A 24,179-nucleotide genomic window follows, 5' to 3' on the forward strand; every position below is an offset into this window, starting at 1 on the left:
TTGCCAAATCCAAAGATGGTCAATAAATTTCATTCTCAAAGTGGTCCTGACTGAAATCCTCTTGTACCACTGTTTGAAGAATTCATTTTCCAGAATCTGGCAGTAAGTAAGCAGTCCATCTCCAACCCTGAAGTCTGTTTTGCAGAGATGGACTAAAAATAAACTCCCAAAACGTACTGCCAGATTCTAGAAGATGAATTCTTCAAACAGTGGTGCAAGAGGATGTGGTGCTGGTCTTTCAAGAGTCACTCCTTCAACTTAAAACAGTGGATAACTTCTCCCACCCACATCCACGGCCATTCCCTGGACTTAGTGCTTACTCATGGCTTCCCCGTTTCTGAAATTGCAATATCGGATACACTGATATCTGACCATAACCCTATCACATTTAATATATCTCTCTCCGATTTGCTCTATGCACCGGCAAATACAGAAACTCTTGCTCGGCACTTTCCACCTCAGTTTCATGTGAATTTTAATGTACTTTTTAACGAACTGAGTTCACAAATGGCGCTGGATTCTTTTTTTCCTGATCTTAATGTTGACCAACATCTGGATCTACTTAAGGACGTATGGCTGGAGGTATTAAACAAAATTGCTCCTCTGAAAGTTTTTAAACAAAATCAAAGAACTAGAACAGATCCGTTGCAAACTCCAGAGACCCGCACATTAAGACAAGCATGTAGGAAAGCGGAGCGGAAATGGAAAAAGGACAGACTTCAGTCGTCATCTAAATCGCTGAAGGATTGCCTACTGGCCTATCAGTCAGCTGCAAAAGCCGCAAAAGCTGCTTATTTCTCGAACATGATTTCTAACAACCATCATAGACCTAAGATTCTGTTCTCCGTCATACATGCTGCCTTAAATCCACCTGTTTATACTTTTCCAAACCCCTCAAATGCACTATGTGAAAGCTTCTTGAGCTTCTTCATTGACGAAATTGCTAAATTAAGGCCTCAGATAACAGTTCCTTATGATGATCACTATGATCTGAGCATGCCGGAAACATCATGGGGCACTTTTAAACCAATTACTTTTCAATTGCTTACAGAAACCATTGCCAAAATCAAACCCTCTTTTTGCCCTTCTGACGATATACATTCTCGCTTTTTTAAAATGCTTACAGAGTCTATTGGCCCTGGCTTATTATCTCTCATAAACAAATGTTTATCCACTGCTTTGGTTCCTTCATGCCTAAAAATGGCTTTTGTCTCTCCGATACTCAAGAAGCCTTCCTTAGTCACTTCAGTTCTAAATAACTATCGACCTATCTCTGTACTTCCTTTTATTTCAAAGATTCTGGAAAAGACTGTACTGTATCAACTTCAGTCGTTCCTAAATACGTCAAAAACTGTAGAAATTTTCCAATCTGGTTTTAAGTTTATTTCACAGCACCGAATCTGCTATGCTGAGAGTGTTAAATGACATTTTAGTTGCAACAGATGCTGGAAACCCTGTGGTTTTAGTATTATTAGACTTAACAGCAGCCTTCGATACTGTCAATCACTCACTGCTCCTATCTAGATTAAAACATTTGGGACTGAAAGGTTCAGTCTTAGAATGGTTTAATTCCTATTTAACCGACAGATATTTTGCTGTCAAGATTGGCAGTTGCACCTCTTCTGCTGCCCTCCTTGAAACTGGTCTGCCTCAGGGTTCTATTTTATCTCCCACGCTTTTTTCTTTATATCTGCTTCCTCTGGGCGCGATTTTAAGAAGACACGGTGTCTCCTTTCATTTTTACGCGGACGACACCCAGATCTATTTGCCGATTAAAAGAAATGATCCCTCTGCACTTAAATCTTTGATGAACTGTCTTGATGAGGTAAAGCTCTGGCTTGCAAATAACTTCTTAACATTAAACGACTCAAAGACGGAAGTTATAGTTTTTGGCCCATCTGACAAATTTGAGTTTGACAGCAGCATTTTGGGTAATTTGTCGGTTTTTAATACAAGCTGCGTACGAAATCTGGGAGTTTTCCTTGATAGTCGCTTAACTTTAGAGAAACAGGTGTCCTCTGTTGTTGCGTCTGGCTTTTATCAACTCCGCCTTCTTGCCAAAATCAAATATTTTATTCCTGAAAAATCCCTTGAGACAGCCATCCATGCGTTCATAACTTCACGCTTGGATTATTGTAACTCCCTTTATTGCGGCATTTCAAAAGCCCAGCTCACACGCCTTCAACTTGTTCAAAATGCTGCGGCCAAATTTCTTACGAAAACACGTAAATTTGATCATGTCACACCCATCCTGCGAGCTCTACATTGGCTACCTGTCCAATATAGGATTGATTACAAAATTCTCCTACTCGTGTTCAAATGCCTGCACCATCTTGCTCCAAGTTATCTATCAGAACTCATACACTTATACAGCCCGTCCCATGTCTTAAGATCCAGTAATCTTAATATACTTGCTGTTCCTTTCACAAGGTTGAAGCGTAGAGGAGATAGAGCCTTTTCAGTAGTGGGACCCATATTATGGAACAACCTGCCAATACAAATTAGAACTGCTCACTCGCTACCAGTTTTTAAATCCCTACTGAAAACTCATCTATTCTCCTTAGCTTTTACAGTTTTTCTCGATTGGTTTGGCTCATTTCTTGAAACCGAGATGACATTCTCAAAACCATAAGGTCATTTGGCCAAACAGTCTTACAGTTCTGCTCAACATTATAGCTCACTAGCAAAATCAAATATCTTTCCCCAAACTCTTCTTCCATGCTTCAAAAGCAGATTCCTTTCCCATATAAAAGGTCAGTACAGTCAAAATAGCACAGATCCTTCTCAATTGCCTTGGCACATGTGCATTCATTTAGTGCTTTTGTCAAAATAACCTGGATGGTTTAGCACAACACCATGGATCCCCTGCAAAAGCTCATATCTCTCCCAAAACAGTTTATCCATGTGTCAAAACTAAATATCCTTCTCATATAAATAGTCAATGCCCCCAAAATGCATTATACCTTTGGCATTGTTTAAGCACTGCAAGTCAAAATGCTTAGACGTTTTGTCACTGAGGCACAGGTCTAGCAACAGAATACCACTATGAATAAAACTAAAAGATTTTACAGTAAAATCAGCCTCCAATAAACCACTCATACTCAAGGAAACTGTAAACATTTTTATTCGTACAAAGAAATGTTAACATTAGAGAACATACTGTGAAAAGAAAACATATACAGGATTCTGTAAATGTGAACAGTTATAAACACAAACAAAAAACTAAAAAAAACTCTAGCCTACCATACTGTAAATAAAGTTTCAGAACTATAGTACAGTAATATTTTCAGTGGTCGCCATTGTCACCCTCTCTTTCCTGGCCACCATCCTCATGGCCATCGACGCGCTGCTCTCTGTTAGGCCATAAATTCTCATCCACATCGCAACGGATATTTTCTCTTGCGATGCAGCGAGGGAAGAAACGGTGTGAATGTCTCAACCATCCCCTACATTGATCCCCTGTGATGTCCTCACATGCAGCATCCATTGCATGCAGCAGGGCCCTCTGGTCTTGAGCCTGATGCTCATACACCCTCCACCTCCAAGCTGAAAAAAACTCCTCAATTGGATTTAGGAAAGGAGAGTAAGGTGGAAGAAACTCCATTAGCATCCGGGGATGGGTGGTGAACCAGGTTCTGATGCGTGGGCCACGGTGGAAGTTCACATTATCCCACACAATGACATAATGTGGTAGCTGAGGTCCTTCTTCACCTCTCTCATTTTCCGGGATCAGATCAGTATAAAGGTGGTCCAAAAAAATTGAGGAGCTTTTGTGTATTGTAGGGCCCTAAACTGGGAATGTGTGTGGCCACACCTCTTTCTGATATAGCGGCACACATTGTTATATTTGCTCCTCGCTGGCCTGGGACATCCACAGTGGCTCGGTGGCCAATGATGTTACGGCCACGCCTTCGACCTTTGGCCAGGTTGAAGCCAGCTTCATCAACGAACACTAGGATGTGAGAGGTTTCGTTGCCTTCTAATGCCATTATTCTCTACAATAGAATAAAAATAAATCTAATCAGTCAAGTAGAGACAGATACTGCAGGGAGGATCTAAAGTACTGTAAAAAGAGGGAGTGAAAAACTGAAGACAATTTCTAGGCAAAATGCTCTAGTCACACAAAGCTGGATTCTGAAGGTAAAAAGGATAAAGCAAAACAAAAAAAAGTGGTAACCATGTCTTACTGTAATAGTGTTACAATGATAGACAACCAGTAGTTGACTTACATGCACATACTGGTACCGCAGCTCTTTCACTCTGTCAGAGTTTCTCTCAAATGGTACCCTGTAAATCTGTTTCATGGTCATCTGATGTTTCTTCAATACCCGGTCTATTGTGGAGATGCTGATAGAGTTTATATTTTGGAACATTACATTGTCTAGAAGGATTGCATTACGAATCTGTCTCAGTGTGATGGCATTATTTGCAATGACCATGTTGCATATTTCTTGTTCTTGTTGTTCATTTAGAAGTTTTCTTCTGCCACCCACTTGAGGCTGTCGTCCAATCCTAGACATACAAGTCAAAGGTCAACACTGTAAATTTGTTACAAAATGAGTTACCAATGTAATTGTACTGCTGTTTTATGGTACTAAAAGTGTGATGCACTGCACAGTGACTGGAATACTATTCACAGTATTTTCTCCTTTTTTTTTTCTTTGTCATTTTTATAGTATCATATAACATCACATGAAGATATTACAGTACTCTAGGCCTACACACACACCAACACTGAATAGTTCAATAGAATAGTTCTGTACCTGTTTTCCCTGCGAAAGGTTTGGATGATGGAGGAGACTGTAGACCGAGGCACATTAGGCTGCACTCGGCGACCTGCCTCTGCCATTGTGAGGCGATGGTTTATAACGTGGTCAATAAGGGTGGCCTCGGATTTCATCTGGGACATCATGGTGCCTCCGTGCTCCTCGGCCTCTTCCCCCTATTCCTCCACGCATTCTCACTCCTCCTCTTCCTCTTCTTCTTCCTCCTCTTCCTCGAGCAGGAAGTTGCTGTTGTACTTGGCGAGGTGCTTCCATGTTCACACTGCAAATGAAACTGGCCCCGGGCCAAGCTCTGTCTATATACTTTTGGCAGCAGTCATAATCATAGACAACACCTGTCAGGTAACTAAACAAACTGTTTGATTGGTCATCTGAGATGTGGGAAACTGCTCCTTCGTTAGTTCTAATTTCACCTGATTGATTGTCAAGTACTGTCATAAATTTATCAAATGTTCCAAGAAATTCTTTCATGGTATTATATATTTGACTAATTTTGACAGTTGAACAGACAATTGTGCATATGATGACTTACACAATGAAACCATGCTGATATGTTTTGGAGAGAGTAACCATTTCACTGAAAAATCAACTAATCAGTTTAGATCAGCAAGATCTATTTATTTGGAAAATGTGCTAAATGTGGGCTCATTGTGCTAACTGTAGCTACTTGTACATAATCATTTGAAAAAAAGCACAGAGTCACTTGAGACATGTACTAAAGCATTTGCAATTTGATAAAACCAATGAAAAATGACATTCTGTTGTGAACAATTGCAAGGTGGTTTGGAGATTTGTCCATGTTATTTTGAGAATGTCATCTCGGTTTCAAGAAATGAGCCAAACCAATCGAGAAAAACTGTAATACCATCTAAGTGTCCTCTCTTCTGTAGCCTATACATTTTAATTTGATGTTGAATATATGTCTATAGTTCAATTGTCTAATACTATACATGTAACCTCTCAGCTGTTGTGTATTTTAACCGTATGCTATGTTCTATTTAATGATTGTACAGCACTTTGGTCAGTCCTGTGACTGTTGAAATGCGCTTTATAAATAAACAAACTAAACTAAACTAAACTAAACTCTCAATCTGTCTGTCTATAAAGCCTATAAAAAAAACTTCATGTATTTTAGTACACTTCAGCTTGTGATTCTTATTAAGAGGGGGTCATTTTTTAGGATTATTTACCTAACCTAAGTCTCTGAGATCCTGACACCTTGCACTTCTGGAGACTCCTGGTAGGTTGCAGTTCTGGAAAATTGTGGCTGTAACAACTACGAGAATGAACCAAACACAGACTAATCGTCTTCCAGAAAATTAATGCAAACTCTCCGCTTCTCGCAAATTAAGGGGTCATGATCGTCATCAATCTTGCCATCGGGTCCGGCATCACCGGTCTGACTAATTAAAAGAGCCCCCAGCAACTAACGAAATAACTGGTCAATGCTAGAAGAGAAAGACAGAGACAAAGGTCTCACACAAGAGTCCTCACATTCCAGATTCAAATTACCCAACCCAGAGCCATGAATCATTCACAGTCTCCAGAAAGTCTGCGGACCAACGACTTTTATTGGTCAACTTTGATAGGTTGCAAGACGGATCGATACCAGCAGATGTTGCTGAACCCCCACAACATTCCAGACCCCCTTCTTCTTAGGACCTCTGAATGACCTCAGGGTGTAAAATCTTTTCAAACCAAAGAGACTGAGACTTTGATTCATAAAAATACATAAAATCATCCCAAAACAATTCTCGATGGACTTTTAATCAAACATCATGCAACTACATAATCCTGTATTGTTTCTGTCACTTATGTGCATGTTTTAATAAGTTTAAATCCCATGTAAGTCATTTAATGGTTATAACTGTTAGATGTTTGAATGAAAGTGTGTTGTGTTTCATATCAGTATGATCGTATGCTCGTGATTCAGAAGATGGCTTCATTGAAATCTGTGCAAAATGTTTCGTATTCTTATAATACTGACAATGTCTAAACTGTGGCCTCTGTTCTCTCTGTTAGTAAGGAGAGCACAGATAAGCATGATTTACGATCAGAACTGAAAAGAACGCCACCTCCTAAATTTAGCCAGTGTCTAATTGGCCAGAACTCATCCTGGAGGTTGGACGAACTTTGAGTTTAAAGTCTTAAGACCCAAACGAAGTTTTAGAAGAACTCTCTCAACAAAGGCAGAACAAAGATGGGCAGAAAAAGATGAAGATCTAAACCAGACTAGTAACCATGTAACTGAGGAGCAGACCAACCCAGATTAGGATCAGATGGGTTAGATTCATCTCCAGTCAACTAACTACTCTCCATATCTCATTTTATTTATTTCTTTGTGTTATTTTCCCTTTCCGATTGAAAGTCTCGGTTTTAAGTAAAGTTTTGTGGCAAAGTTTCGGTCAACGATTCATGGCTGCAACGCACGCTTTCAACTTCAAAGACTTTTCATTCAGCAGCTCCAGCACACCACGTGACTGGCCGCCGCAGACATCAGGCACGAGGAGACCAGCCAATGAACGGACCGGGAAACCCCCTTTTACGCAAACAAAGGGAATTCCCAAAAAGGAACGCAAAGTACAAGCAAGTACCTCCAGACTGAAAGCTGAACTGGTGTATTGATACATTTAATAACCTGTCTTAAAACGATAGAAGGGTTAAATTAATGTTTGATGGTTCATCCAGGTTGTGTCTTATTAGTGCATAGAAACTTGGGATTTCATCATCTCATCTCTTAAAACTCACTCTCTCCTCTCTCTCTTTCTTTCTGCAACTCGTATGAATGTGTATGCGTGTGTTAGTGTTATATATTAGTTTTATGTGTTAGTATATAATCAATAAAGTATTGTTTGTATTTGAAAAGAGAAGTTACTTGTGTTATCTGCTTATGAATTTATTGTCTTGAACTTCGATCTAAATTACCTATGCTTTTACCCTTGATTTATTTCTTAATTTACTGTTAGCTGGAGATTATACTTTCTTGGCCAGGAAGATATTATATTTCCTAGAGTTAATAATTGTTTATGCTTTCTGTTCATTGGATGAACTGATAAAATGATCATACTATTGATTCTGCTACGGTAAATTCTGAAAATAATTAAAATATTAATTATTATTCATAATCTGTTATGAAAAATAATTAATGATATTTATACGTGGGCGTATAAACGCTACATGGCGCTGGAGACTAAAGGGTTCCTGATGGTTTCAAACTTAATTCTTCACTTTAATTCATTTCCAGCCTTCATGAACAATTATATATCACTTATAAATGATTAGATACAAAATGAATAGTAGTTATCAAGATTAATGTGGGTTGGAATTTGTAAAATGTGCTTGAAAAAAAAAAAATATGATCAGAAAATCAACGTGCCTAATAATTCTGCATGCAGTGTATGTGGGTAAAGAAGCAAGAGTTAGCACTGGACATGGAACAACTAATTGGTTTAAAATTGGGACAGTAGTACGACAAGGCATATTGTCCCCCTACTTATTTAACTTGTACGCAGAGTTCATCATGCGAAAGGCCGGGCTGGATGATTAACAAGCTGGAATTAAAATTGCTGAGAGAAATATCAACAAGCTCAGATATGCAGACGATACCACTTTAATGGCAAAAAGCAAAGATACCTAAAGAGCCCCTTGATGAGGGTAAAAGAGGAGAGAGCAAATGTTGGTTTCAAGATCACTGCAGATGATGACTGTAACCATGAAATTAAAAGATGCTTGCTACTTGGAAGAAAAGCTATGACAAATCTAGATAACATTAAAAAACAGTGACATCACCTTGCCGATAGTCACCTTGTCGATGGTTTGTATAGTCAAAGCTATGGTTTTCAAAGTAGCAACATATGGCTGTGAGAGCTGGATCATAAGGAAGGCCGAGCGCCGGTGAATTGATGCTTTCGAACTGTTGTGTTGGAGAAGACTCTTGAGAGTCCCTTGGACTGCAAGGAGATCAAATCAGTAAAATCTAGATCAAATCAGTGCTAAAGGAAATCAACCCTGACTGTTCATTGGAAGGACAGATACTGAAGCTAAAGCTCAAAGACTTCAGCCACCTAGGGCTGTGTTCTCCCAGTCGATTAGTCGATTATTTGGTCGATACGTTCTGGCTCGACCAAAATTCTGATTGGTCGATTTTTTGCCGCGTTCATTTCATCAGTTTTGCCGCGTTCATTTCATCAGGTGGAAAGCACTAATTATTTAATAAAAGCTTTAAGTTAATAGTCTATTCGTGTCTCAGCCGCAAAGCTGAGCTAGTGAGCTTCTATATTCGCGAGCTGCACAGAGCGGCTGAAATTATAGTGTCTGTCAGTTATTATAATACATATGACAAAAACAATTGTCTAAATTATGTTACATATTCCTCAAAAGTTCTTGTCATGATATCACTAGTTGACAACATAGTACTATTTTCGGAAATCATAGGCTTTGATATTGCGCAGGTGCACGTGATGCAATGCTGTCAGAGCCGACAGACTCGTGTGTCAGACTCATTTCAGTGCAAAATAATTACGTCAAAAACGATTTAATACTGCAAATAGCCTACTAGTTTTTTATGTTTATTTATAATTAATTTAGGCAGACAACAAGGCGCACAGTGCGCAGCTAATAAATTTAAAGGTTTTTTTTTTCCTAGCGTAATTTTTAGTCGATTTTTAGTCAAAAATTTCAGGACTTTAGTCGACCAAGATTTTTTGCTAGTTCAGCAGAATCATCTGCTGGAATCTGTTTCATATATATATATTCACACATGCATCTAACTATGGTTGCAGACACAGTCAACTTGCTCTCGAATGTTCACGAACCGGCTTTGACCGTTCCAATATGGTGGATGGCTTACGTATAGCTGCTGTTGCAATGGGCTATAAGAAATCTATGTATATATATCTATGTCAGATGTCAATCTCTAATGGTCTGACTGCTCAAGTTTGATCTAATCACTCAAAGCACACAGATGATACAAGACACTTTCTGTTTCCCTTTTTTTCAATAAATGTTTTACCACCACAGCGAAACTGTTTGATATATCAAAAATCTTTTTGCAATTTCTCATCTTCAGTGTCTTTGCAAAGTGTTGACCAAGCTTAGTGATGTTCACATGAACATTAAGTAATTAAATGTTTACTGCTGCACTTTTCACTGAAGTTGTTCAGCTTGATGTGACCTATATGTACTGAGATTTGTACATATAAGGACATAAAGGGGTGCCCCTTTTTACTTCGATTTGCAGTATCCGATTCGTGCATGAACGGATTATTTTCAATCATCCTGTTATATTGGTTCGCAAATCACATCAAACAATTAATTTGCGAATTGGACCGATCGGATTGTAGCTGTTCTCGAGTCAACGACTCACTGATTCAATGATCCGTTCAGAGCGAGCCTCCAGTGAACTGAATTTACAAGTCTGACTGAAAATTAGCCAAGAACTGGGGGAGTCAGTGTGAATCAATGTATTTGACATTGAATGATTCATTCAAACCATTTTTTAAATAATTAAATTAAATTAAATATTTTTAAATAGGCTGCAGCAATTAATATTTTGTCCTCTAGTAAATAATTGTTATTTTGTTTAGTTGTCTGTTCAGAATCGTAGGAGAATCATGATCTTTATTTGAAACAACAACAACAAAAAATATTGATTCTCATTTTCATGCAGAATCATGCACCACTAACACAAAATTAAATAACGCATACATGTTCATCTTCTGCTGCTTTAGCAATTTCTTAAAATGTTGTCATCTATGTGACATCTGTTTTTATATTGTTTGTCAACACACATTACTCTACTAATGAGCTGATAAGTTGAATCAGGTCAGTTAGATGAGGGAGCCATCAAAAATGTGCAGTGGTGCTGGGTCCCCAGGACAGGTTTGAGAAGTGCCATACTAGGTAACTCACATTGAGCAGTACCTTGAATCAGAAGTCAAAGAAGAGGTAGGAAACTTTAAATAAAAAGTGACAGGAGCCAAAAAAAACAAAAAAAAACACACCATCTTTACAACTATATGTTGTGCAAAGAAATAAGAAGATAACCCCTAAATGTAGGAATATTTTGGGATCTCATGATTTGATTAAAATCGATTCTTGTGGTCCGGATTCGATTTACGAGTTGCAAATGATGAGTGCAAGATGGTGCCGTTGTTCATGGCTGGCCGTTTGCTCTCTGTTCTGTTTGTCCTATGTTTAATTTTTTTTATGTGACTCAAACTGTCCGTGCACTGTTGGTGTATGATCGTCAAATACTTATATATAAAATCCTTTCACCTGTGGTCGTGGAAACAGCTAACGTTAACGTTAGTGCTAGCAGTCAGGCTACCACCAGTGTGGAAGCTAGCAGTGAGACATGGAACAACAGCCAAGAGCAAGAACAGCCTCCACATCATCACAACGAACACGCAAGTCCAACTGAAGGAGCTGAGACAGCTAGCAGCCCCAGCACCGGCAGCACCTTCACGCTCCCGTCAAATCCGGCACTATGGGGACCCCTGACAGAGACGCTGAGGGAGGAAGCAATGCACAGAGGGCCCACTGCCTTCCATAACCGGGCTACCAGTTACTCAGCATCAGTGAGGGAGTCTGGGCTTGGGTGTCGAACCAGCTCCCTCACAAATGACCTACTGAATTGCCGTCTTCAAAACAACAAAGTCGTATCAAGGGAATGGCTGCTTTATCTACTGGCTCTGTTTATTGCCATGCCTGCAAACTCCTGTCACCCCAAACATGCCTTCATCAGTGGATTTAGTGATTGGAAACACTCTGAGAGTATCGGGATCATAAAATAAGTTTGGAACATAGACAGAATATGTTGTCTTTAATGCAGAGATCCCAAGTAGTTTGCAGAGTGGATGCTGCACTTGTCCGACAATGTGAGGCAGAACAACGGTACTGGGCAGAGGTACTCAGACTTGTGGTTACTGTCATTAAGTTTTTGGGAGCTGGGGGGCAGCTTTCAGAAGGGACAACGAACTGTAGGGCTCAATGCAAAATGGGAATTATCTGGGGATATTGGAGCTTATTGCACATTTCGACCCATTTTTAAAGGTTCACCTTGTGAAGCATGGCAACAAGGGGAAAGATAAGCCCTCATACCTCTCCTCCACTGTGTGTGATGAGTTTATTGCATTAATGGGTGACAAAACAAAGCAAGTCATTGCAGATGAAATTAAGCAGGCGAAATATTTCTCTGTTATAGTCGATTCCACCCCAGATCTTGTGCATGTGGATCAGCTGACATTTGTATTCCGATTCATTAATGCAAGTGGAAAAGTGGTTGAAAGGTTCATAGGATTTGAGCCCATCCACAGCCACACAGGCCTTAGTTTAGCTGAATTCGTGATTAGCATGGTGCAAAACCTTGGACTGAAATGTCGTGGGCAAAGTTATGATAATGCTAGCAACATGTCTGGCAAGTACAACGGACTCCAAGCTCAGTTAAAAAAAAGAAAACTCACTGATCCACTATACACCGTGTTCCGCCCACTACTTAAATTGTGTGGGTATTAATACTATGGAAGACTGCTGTGCAGATGTCATCTCTTTTTTTTAACTTCTACAGTCTCTGTATACATTTTGCAGTGCTTCAACCCATCGCTGGAATATAGTTTTCAAAAACAGTGACTATGACATTATCCATACATTAAAATCCCTCTGCGGTACCAGGTGGAGTTGTAGAGCAGACTAAACAAAAGCTCTATGCAGAAATTATAGAGCAATTAAGAGATTCATTGGCCAAAATAGCCTCGGACTGTGATGAAAAGAACCAAACCAAATGCGGGGCCTCTGCACTGGTTGCTAAACTTGATACACTTGAGACTGCAATGATGACCATTTTGTGGGACAGAATATTGGGAAGATTTAAAGCAACCAGTGACAAACTTCAAACAAGTAACTGTCACAAACTCAGACTCTGTAACCTCCCTCTCCAGCCATCAGAGAGCACCTTCGCCTGAATATTGACATTTCACTTTATTTCCCATCATGCATCTCCCTGGACTGATTACACCATACACCTGCACTGCACTTATTACACACACCTGCACCTCATGTTCAGACACTCATTTAAGCTACACTCACACAACGCTCTGAGCGAAGTCTTGTTTTGCTTTTGTGAACATTTCTGAGCGTTTATTCCTGTGACTGCCTGTTTGTATTTTTGACCTTGCCCGTTTCTGGATTTCTCCAGGTCTGCTGCCTGCCTATGTTACCTCTGCTTTGATCTCTGACTCTGATTGTTTGCTGCCTGCCCTGATCTTCTGCCTGGTATTGTACTACGATTTAGCCCTGTCTTCTCTGCTGTATCTGCTGGTTCTGACCATTGCCTGTTTGACTACTCACGCTGCAAATGGATCCCTCTGACTCTGATGCTTCACAACAGAAGACTTCGCCACAACAAGATCCAGCAGCTATATCAACCTTAACCGCAGCCTTCTCTGCCCAAGCAAGTCAACTCGCTGCCCATCATCATCAGTTGAGTCGTCTCACCTCTTTAACGGAGGAGTTGGTCAAAGCAGTACAAGGGCTACAAGGATCATCATCAGAGCAATCACCCACACAAGCCACAGCTGCTGTTGCCCATCCTGCCATAACCCCATCAACCACGGGTCCTCGTCTTGCGCATCCAGAAAAGTTTGACGGAGATCCTGGCAAGTGTAAGGGGTTAATTCTCCAATGCTCTTTATTCATTGCGCAACAACCCATGCTGTATTCCACCTAGGCTGGTAAGATCGCCTTTGTCTGCTCGTTACTCACTGGGACGGCTTTGGATTGGATAACGGCTGTGTGGAGAGATGATGGAACTGCATTCCCGTCATTCAATGTGTTTCTTCAACGCTTTCGTGAGGTCTTTGAACAATCTAAAGAGGGGAAAGGTGCTGGTGATCACCTGCTTGAACTCACACAGGGCAAATGTACTGCGGCTGAACATGCTCTTACTTTCCGCACTCTCGCAGCACAGACTTCCTGGAATAACGACACGCTGAAAGTGATCTTCCGAAGAGGCTTAAATCATGAACTACAATCCGAGTTAGCCTGTCGTGATGAAGGGAAAGACCTTGATCAGTTCATAAACCTCACCATTCAAGTTGACAATCTCATACGATCTCGCCGAGCGAGCCATCGCACTGTTCCTGCTCACCGCAATGTCCAAATTCCCCGTACTTCAATCCCTGCTCGCACTGAAGAACCCGAGCCCATGCAGATCAATACTTACCATCTGTCTGCAGAGGAGAGAAAACAAAGGGTTCGTCATCACCTGTGTTTGTACTGTGGCGAGGCCGGTCATCTTCGTAATGCCAATGCGTTAAACCCCAACTCATGTGTTTCCGTGCCCGTTGTGATCACAGTCAATGGACGGCAGATTACCACCAGTGCTTTAGTAGACTCTGGAGCCGCCGGGAATTTCATGTCTGCAGATTTTGCTCGGCAACATAACATAACATTAATTCGTTGCCCCTCTTCTCTCACAGTCGAAGCCATCGATGGACGGCCACTAGGCTCCGGTCGTGTTTCTCACATCACCCAGGAACTCTATCTACAGACTGGGGAACTTCACTGTGAGATCATCCAATTTACGTCTTCCATGCTCCATACACACCTGTGATCCTAGGTCTGCCTTGGCTTCGCAAACATGATCCACAAATCTTCTGGAGAACCAATCAAATCGCTCGTTGGAGCGATACCTGCCACTCCAAATGCCTCGTCCAGGTCGCTCCATCACCCGTCCGAGTGATAACCTTACCTGTGGGGAGAACCAGCCTGAACAACCTCCCTTCCGAATATCACGATCTATCAGAAGCCTTCAGCAAAATCAATGCCTCAAAACTCCCACCTCATCGTGCCAGTGACTGCGCCATTGACTTACTACCAGGGTCCACACCTCCCAAGGGTCGTATATTTCCTCTCTCTCAACCTGAATCCGAGTCCATGAAGAAATATACTGAGGAGGAACTTGCAAAGGGCTTCATTCGACCTTCCACGTCTCCGGTGTCTGCTGGCTTCTTCTTTGTCCAGAAGAAGGACGGAGGACTCCGACCCTGCATTGACTATCGTGCCTTGAATAACATTACTGTCAAGTTTCGCTACCCACTCCCTTTGGTACCAGCTGCCCTGGAATTGCTCCGCACCGCAAGGTACGACAAGTGGAAGACGGCCTTCTCCACCAGCACAGGGCACTACGAATATTTGGTTATGCCTTTCGGCCTGGCGAACAGTCCTTCCATTTTCCAGTCGTTCATAAACGTTGTATTCAGAGACATGCTCTAAAGAACAGTTATAGTATACATCGACGACATCTTGATTTACTCTGACACCCTGGCTGACCATGTAAAGCACGTTCGAGCTGTCCTCCAGAGACTCATCCAGCACCAATTATACGCGAAACTGGAGAAATGCGAATTTCATCAGACTTCCACTACATTCTTGGGGTATGTCATTAGCCCAGAAGGAGTCGCCATGGACGAGGGCAAGGTCAAAGCAGTCCTAGAATGGCCACAACCTACCACCCTGAAGGAACTGCAACGCTTCCTCAGATTTGCCAACTTCTATTGCCGCTTCATAAGAAACTTTAGTTCAGTGGCAAGCCCACTCACATCCCTGATGAAGAAGGGTACACATCGTCTTCCATGGAATGAATCGGCCACCCAAGCCTTTAATCAGCTCAAACAACGTTTCACCACAGCACCCATCCTGCACTATCCTGACCCTGAATTACCATTCGTGGTCGAAGTGGACGCTTCCAACACGGGTTTAGGAGCCGCCCTCTCTCAACGTCAAGGATCACCGCCCAAACTGCATCCCTGTGCGTTTTATTCCCGCAAACTCAATGCTGCCGAAAGGAATTACGACGTGGGAGATCGAGAACTTCTAGCCATGAAGCCGCCTTCGAGGAGTGGCGACATTGGTTAGAGGGTGCTTTACCGTTTTTACCTACGCACCGCCAAGAGACAGAACCCCAGACAAGCTCGCTGGTCACTGTTCTTTACCCGATTCCATTTCACAGTCACCTATAGGCCAGGTTCCAAGAACACCAAGGCAGATGCGCTATCACGTCAATATGATCACAAGCTCACATCACAAGATCCCAAAACAATCCTGGCTCCAGACCTCATTGGCGCTCCCATTCAGTGGGACATTGAGACCAAGATCGAGCAGATTAACTCCCGGTCAGAGATTCCAACAGCCTGTCCACCTAACCAGATTTATGTCCCCGACACGCTCCGGAACCAGGTCCTGGAGCAAGTTCATGCCCTTCCTAGCTCTGGACATCCGGGAATTACCGCCACCATCCAACTGCTACAAAATCGCTATTGGTGGCCCTCTTTATCTCAAGACACCACTACTTTCGTTAGACACTGTCAAATATGCAATACCCAGAAATCATCACGCCAACCAGTTTCTGGATTTCTCCCTGTCTGCTGCCTGCCTACGTTACCTCTGCTTTGATCTCTGACTCTGATTGTTTGCTGCCTGCCCTGATCTTCTGCCTGGTATTGTACTACGATGTAGCCCTGTCTTCTCTGCTGTATCTGCTGGTTCTGACAATTGCCTGTTTGACTACTCTTATCAATAAATCACGCTGCAAATGGATCCCTCTGACTTTGATGCTTCACAACAGTAACATAGATTTAAAAACTGCTGTTCGGCTTTTACAGTCACTGCTCTCCTATGTTAGCACGCTACGAGACCAGTTTGCAGATCTGAAAAATCAACACGATCTGTCAGTGCTACACAGGACTATCAGTATGACATTTCACGTAGGAGAAAAAGAAAGAGATTTGCTGACGAGAGTGACGACGACGAGGAGGTCGTCTTTACTAATGACAGTCTAAGATTCAAAGTTGAAACATATTATGTAATTATCGACAAACTCACTTCTTGCTTATCAAAATGGATTGGTGCTTACACAGATGTGTGTGAGCTCTTTGGCGTTTTATTTGACAGAGACTATGATGAGTGTGATGTGCGTGAACGAGCTGCAAGCCTGAGTTCCACTTATCCGACAGACCTAGATGTGTCCCTAGCAGATGAACTCATGCAGTTCACTCACTTTGTGTCGAAGTGACACTTCCCCTGCTCAGTTGTTGCAAATTCTGGAAACAAATGGCCTTAAGACAACATTTCCGAATGTATATGTTGCACTCAAAATGTTCTTAACACTGTCTCGAATTGTGAGGGTGAGAGGTAATTTTCTGATCTAAAATGAGTTAAAAATGTGTTAAGGACCACAATGTCACAGACAAGACTTTCTGCACTTTCTTTGCTGGCCATAGAACATGAAGTTGTTGAAGGTTTGGATTTTGATGATATTGTGCACCAGTTTGCATATTTAAAGTCTAGATGGAAGGCCACTTAGTAATCTGCTATAAGAAATGCGCCCATGGGCGTACGAGCAGTTCCGTTTGCGCTCTGGATAGGCGGTCTTTCCACTATCATATTCCGTCATGTAAATAGCGAATCTGCCATGGCGCGAGCGCAACTGGCATTTAAAGGGAATGGGAGATGAAACTCTGATTGGTTTAACGCACGTAAATTCCAAAACACACCCATTACTCATTAAGAGAATAGGGACACCCCTGGTCTGAACCCACTCCATCGACAAACATGTGCGATATCGATAGCGAAGGATATATACAGAGTTGACAGAAAAATATTACACATGGCGTAGTAGGTGAATAGCCTACAACAAAGAACTAAAGCTCCGCCTCACTCAGCTAGGGTACCGGACCTGGTTGAAACACATGCATCTAGCTGGCAGAGTGCCAAAACTGCGCCGGCGCCTTTAGCACCACCCTGAACTCGGTCGAGCCAATGCTGGACTAATAGCCTATGTCACAGGGAGTGATAATATAATGAAGCAACAAGGGTATATTGGTGCATAAAACATAATGAAGCAACAAGTGCTGGTGCATACAACATCAGACCAGCTGTTAATCGGGTTACCTAATCACAGCGTCCGGAATAAATCCGTGGGACGAGCGCAAGTGCACAAGCACAATAATAGGGCAGACAGCTGAAACAACCGCATACTGAAAAAACGCAGAACACAAAAGGTTGTGCTATAAATGCATTAGTCTAGGTAGTCCAGAACGCGCTCCCCACTGAGTCCCAAAGGGGAAGTGGTGTTCGTACTTTTCGTGAACGTACAAGGCGCGCGACACCTTCAAACACGAATCTCAGGAAGCGCCTGTGATGAGGGGCTATCTCAATGTGAAAGTGTATGCGTCTTTCAGATCCACCACTATAAACCAGTCCCTGGGTCGTATGTGCGCGAGGATCTGTTTTATCGTGATCATTATGAACGCGCGCTTAGCAAGTCTTATGTCAGTACCAATTGAACTCGTTACCGCTATGGAGGTATTTTGTCATGTCTAATGTAGGCTATTAATAATGCCATCAGAATGCAACCAAAGCACAGTATAGCAATAAGTAGATGGCTATAAATAATTGTAAATCATACAACATAAATGTCATGACCATTAGCTTTATACAGGTGTTACTATAATGATTTTGTTAATGGTGATCAGCAACCAAATATTGATAATGTGCAAGTTACTGCCTTTAGCCATGGCATGACTTCTCACTTTTTGCGGACAATACAAAGGCAGAGTACAGTAACTTTAAAATAGTGGTCAAAAGTCACGTTTGAGCTTAAGATTTTTTTATGTAGATAATTTTCATTACTAAAACATCTAATTGCCAGATTTCCAGTGTCCTACCTATAATTAATTTGGTGGGACAACTAAAAATCTTTAGAGTCATTTTTCTCAGTTCCACACTCAAGCGAGTTAAGGTCTTTTGCCTTTGTAGGGCAGAGCTGACCATGGGGTCTAAGCAAAATGCATTAAAAATCCCCAGTGAGCCTTGTACAACACTGTGCTAAGTCAGGAAGGAGAAGGAGGAGGTCTTCTTAATTGCCCCTTAATGGCCCAACTGGACCTCGTTCCCCCGAACTTATGCTCCTCTCGACAGCCCCTTCCTGACCCATTCCTCTGAGACATCTCAGGGACGGGGCACCGTTGGCACCTGCACCAGACCTCTGGGAACTCCAAGTCTCGATGCGGAGGTTCAGCTATTTACCTCAAGAACGTAGATACCATCACTTCTGCGAGAGCTCCCTCTAAAAAGTGAGGCTTGCTTACGACCTGAAGTGGAACCTGTTCGTTGTTGGTGTTCTTCTCACGGGAAGCCCCCCAAAGGTGTTCGATCACTGCTGTGCTTCTTTCCTGCAAGATGGGTCGGAGCGAGGGCTCCCTCCACCCTAAAAATTTATGTTGCCTTTGTATTAAGGCACATCATGATGCAGTGGATCTAATCCACGACTTGATCGTCGGGTTCCTGAGGGAAGCAAGCAGACTGAATCCGCCTTGCGCCCCCTCTATACCTTCTTAGGACTTATCTCTGGTGCTACTGCACTCGGAGACCTTCCCTTGAGTCACTGCAGGCAGCTGAGTTAAAAATCCTGTTTTAAAGAAACCGTTAATGAATTGTTCCTGGAATTCGGGCCGGCCAACTCTCACGATATCCCGGCCTGGACACGTGCCCAAGGTTCCTACCTCTCCCTTAAGCGGGACCAGGTGGTGAGCCTGCAAGCGCTTCCCCAGAGGAGGCAGACCCAGCCCTGGCTTTTCTCTGTTCCTTCCGCCTTACTGGTGGAACTTGTGCTAGGCTGGGTCCATATGTTGCGATCCCTACAGCGATCCCATATCTGTAATCTTCCACGGTACGGCTCCCTCCGGCGAGCCTGTGTCTTCCCTTGGCAGAGCCTGCTCTGCCGTCACTGACCAATTGCGTCTTCCCCCTGTTATCAGCTGGAGCCACCTCAGTGACATTCCATATGTTGTACTGCCCGGTAATTCGCTCAGTCCATATGTGTTATTTTCCACATGTTACCTCCCTACGGGCAGGATGTGGCTTCCGCAGCGTATTCCTTCCAACGAAAGGTTAACGCTTTCCCAGTGGTCCTGTGGAACAGGAGTGACTTTCCTGGCCTAAACCCTGCCCTATCCCTGCCTCAATATGTGGGAGTATCAGGAGGTTTTTGTCTAGGCACTGTAAGGTGGAAACACTAGTGGCGTTTTAATAGGAATCCCAATCAGTCGATACGTCGACTACATCGAACGTGAGCGACTGAAAGGGAACGTCTCGGTTACGTATGTAACCCTCATTCCCTGAAGGAGGGAACGAAGATGTAGTCCCGTCGCCACTATTGCTTGGACCACCTCTGACTCCGGGCTCCACTCGGCTCCTCAGCAAAAAAACTTTCCCTCCTTTAGGGAACGAGGGTTACATACGTAACCGAAATGTTCCTTGAGTTCTGTGTTATCTGTTTAATGTGTTACTATGTGCATTTAGATCCTCGCCTTCACCTGCTTTCTCCAGCACGTTACATCTGTTGTGATACTTATCTCATAGCAAAGGAGTTTATCAGTCTTCTTGACTCTTTTGATTTAGTCCAAATGGTTAAAGGACCTACACATGCATTGGGCAATACACTTGACCTGGTTTTGGTACATGGCCTTTCTATCTGTGATCTTAAAATCTGTGAGTTAAGTTTTTCCGATCATAAGCCTGTAATTTACCAGTTCTTTCTCGGTTCAATTTTCCAAAGCGAGGAAGCCTGTACTCTGGTCCCGTATGTTTAGCCCTACATTTTGTGAGGATTTCTCTATACATTTTAAGGAGGCTTACCAACCGCTTTCTCCTGACTGTTCCTCCAACAATTTAAATGCTGAAAAACAACTTATTTGGTTTAACGCCACCTTCACTGACATTTTAGACTCTATAGCCCCTTTGCAGAAAAAACAACAAAAACCTAAGGCCGAGCCGTGGCTAAACAACACAGTACTGAGACGAGTATGTCAGTACGCAGAGCAAAAGTGGAAAAAAGAAAAGCTGCATGTGTCTCTTGAAATTTTACACACTTCTCTGACCAGCTATCAAAAAGCTGTGAAAGCAGCTAAAACTAAATACTTCTCAGACATCATATCTAAAAACTGTCATAGAAATAGGATTCTTTTTTCCACTATAAACTCTGTCATAAGTCCTTCTGTTGATTTTCACTTTGATAAACCAGCTATAGTTTGTGAACATTTTCTTAGATACAGATAAAATAAGTGATGTCAGACAGCTCATTATCCCCCCAGATTATGATCCCTCGATCCGTGCTACCAGTACCTCAGTTTTGAATGAATTTGAGCCTGTTTTACGTGCGTTAAACCAATCAGAGTCTCATCTCCCATTCCCTTCAAATTCCAGTTGTGCTCGTGCGATGGCAGATTCGCTAACTCTCTTCATGAACTTGGTAAGCAATTAAAACCCACTATGTCTGCAACTGATGTTATTCCAAAACCACTACTCTTTCAGGTTTTTTATGCAATTGGGCCATGTATTTTATCTGTAATAAATAAGAGTCTTTCAGAAGGGACTTTTCCAGAATATTTTAAGCAGGGTTCGAATTATGATTTCATCTTTGTGGGGGTCTCTTAAAAAAAAAGAAAAAAAAAGAGTAGCCTATGAGCAGGCGCGGCGGCGTAGCTTAATAATGTAATATACATTTTTTTAAATATAATACAAATTTAATTTAAAAAAAAAAGCGTTGGTAACACAATTCAATTTAAATAGTACATTTGGTTTAATTAGTCGTTTAATGAGGTCTAAGATGTTGTGAGTTGTAGAATTTTCACGTTAGTAAATAAATAGATCCGACAATTTTAAACGTGTAGGCCTACTTAAGTGGTCCAGTGGTAGAATTTCTGCCAAGCGTGTCAGGGGTTCTGGGTTCGAATCAGTACTCATATAGTTTTTTTTTTCTTTTTATCAAATCCGATTATGTTTATCAGTGGTTGTATATCAGGCAGAGACACGTTTGTGTGCATTTTGTTTTGTAATTTCACTGGAACGAATAGAGAGTCTTCACAACGGATTGAAGCGAGTGAAGACTGTGCGCGAGCCACAAACAAACACAGTATCCGCGCTACTGATCGCAGCGGCAACGAGCACTTTGATCACTTGATTTAAGGATAAGGATGTAGTGTGATGACGATCCGAGATCCCGTGAGATCCATGTGTTTGGCATCTTGTCCTATCTTTTAAGTCACGCTACAGTAGTCCGAAGGAAAAAGTGCTTTATTTGTAATTTAAAATAATGGTGCTGATGATTTTTAGAGACCCCCACAGGTGTATGATTTTACTGCTTTCATGGGAGCTCATCCTCTCTCTATGGGAGCTCAGCTCCCACTGGCTCCCACGTAATTCGAACCCTGATTTTAAGCATGCAACTATCAAGCCATTGTTGAAAAAACTAATTATGGATGTGACCGTGTTATCCAATTTCAGTACTTCCCTTGTGGCTATCAGGCGTGCATTCAAAGAGCAAATTTTCAAAGAGCAAATTTTGCGGCGTTGTTGTAAATGTCCCACTTGAGCCCACCTGCACCCATCTGATGAGCACAGTGAGTGCCTCACCGAGACGAGCTGTTCTCACTGCGAGAGCATGAGTCTCTCCTCTCTACACTTGAGGATCACTTTCTTTTCAGAGAGTGGCTCTGCCCCTCGCGCTCTCCCATTTTCTTCCTCCCAGGGACCTCGGAGAACAAAACAGCAGAGCCAGAGGTCTGAACAGTCGGGTAAGAGTGACCTCACGCCGGCACAGGCCCTGCGTGCCTCACTCTGCCCACACAGAGATGTTTTCCGGTGCTCTTTACCTGTGCAGACTAGCAACCCTCTTTTGGCGAGTAGCCTCGTCTCGTTTGGAGGATCTTCACAATGACAGCTTGTAATTGGTGGCTTCAGACGCCGAGGATTGGTCAGGCTCAGTGGATGAGAGACCAGAGCACACTGCATGAAAATTGGGATTTCCGACCCCGTAAACCTCCCTAATTTTCGGCAGTTGACGACAATTTACAGCCTGTGAACGTCGCGTTCGTCTGTGCCGAATATTGTCGGAAACGAACCATGACGTATGCAGAACGCTCGCGCCGGAGGTGTGAATGGCTCTAATTACCATATGAATAGCAGCTCCCCCAGAGAAAGGCTTGAATTTCCTCACTCACTATTGGTTGAACCCACGTGGTTTAAACAAGAAAAATCACTCGTGATTGGTTGGCAGATCTGTTACTATTGGTCACCCTCGCTCATTATAAATTCCAAAAATTATAATATTCATATAAATAATATATAAATTATCTTTTTATATTCATAAATTCAAAAAATTATAATATTTATTTAAATTATGATATAAATTATTTTTTTATATTCATAATATGCTATTCTGTGGTATATTCATGTCATTGTTAACCTATGGACTACACTATTACCAACAAGGACATGAATTTATAAAGGAAAGGAAAATTTGCCAGGGACATGCTGTTTATTCAAAGAAAGAGCTTTATTAGCACAAACACAAAACAATATACACCTATGTACAAAGCATAGATCATCTGCACACACAACAAATTGGAAGCTCAGTGTCTGTTTTCATCTTCGGAGCTGTAGGTGACTAGCGGCGTTCTCTCTGAATTCGATCCACTTTGAAAACGTCTGTGGTGCGTTGCCCTGTATTTAGGAGTCGCCTCTAATCTCGACTGCAGCGTAGCACAGAGCTCTGTGAGCTCCTGGCTGGTGGTTGAACTTCATCGGACATCAGATCTATGGTGGCGCACTTCCAAATGCCCACGTCATCCTCACCTAGCACACCGTCTCGCATCTAGCAGCTGTAAAAACAACCAATACAGACAATCAGTACTGTGATGCACTGTGTATGGACTCAAAACATCTATTAATGCACGTGAAAAATAGTCACATTGACTAAAAATCTTACCCTCTTTCTTCTCGCTCGACTCCGAGCTGAACTCTTCACAGCTTCGGCCTGCAATGCCAGATCTGGTTGTTTGTACCTGAAGCTCCTGCGTACTGTCTCGTAGTATGTCTTACAGGCAGCTGGAAAACAATTAAATGAGAGTGATATGAATAAAAACAACGCAAGTCACAGTAAAATGAAACAAGGAGAAAATAGTAAAAGTTACTTACAATGTCGTCATGATCAGCGTCATGAAAATCTGGACTTGCAGACATAGCTCTGAGTAAATGTGAGGTTACGTCCTCGTTATGAGGCGAGGTTACTCTATGGAAACAAAATGTATGATTAAGATCGGTATCTATAACGGATCTATTTTCTTATACAAGAGAATGAAAGCATATTCTTTGAATCTTACCTTTAAAATGTTTGTAAGTTTTTATGAAAGTAAAAAAATAAAAGAATGTAAGATTCTTTTTTTTTTTTTTTTTTTTCTTGATCCAGTTCGTAGCGCCCACAATTTGTCTCAGAGTTGTGAAGACGGCATACTGCTTCCTGTAAATTACAGGATTATTTACAATTATTAAACAAAT

General features: G+C 42.0%; 2 long non-coding RNA genes across 2 annotated transcripts in view; one reads left to right on the plus strand and one right to left on the minus strand.

Annotated features, from left to right (window-relative positions):
* LOC311292113 overlaps positions 1–24,179 on the plus strand; it is an 843,631-nt gene that overhangs the window by 631,997 nt on the left and 187,455 nt on the right. The gene's annotated exons all lie outside the window — the stretch shown is intronic.
* Positions 23,134–23,893, minus strand: LOC311292700. Its single transcript, XR_014627781.1, has 3 exons — positions 23,820–23,893; positions 23,611–23,729; positions 23,134–23,503 (listed from the first exon to the last, which is right to left on the minus strand). It is a non-coding gene; the product is annotated as an uncharacterized lncRNA (long non-coding RNA).

This window comes from Rutilus rutilus, assembly GCF_951802725.1.
Source record: "Rutilus rutilus genome assembly, chromosome: 6".
Taxonomy (NCBI): Eukaryota; Metazoa; Chordata; class Actinopteri; order Cypriniformes; family Leuciscidae; genus Rutilus; species Rutilus rutilus.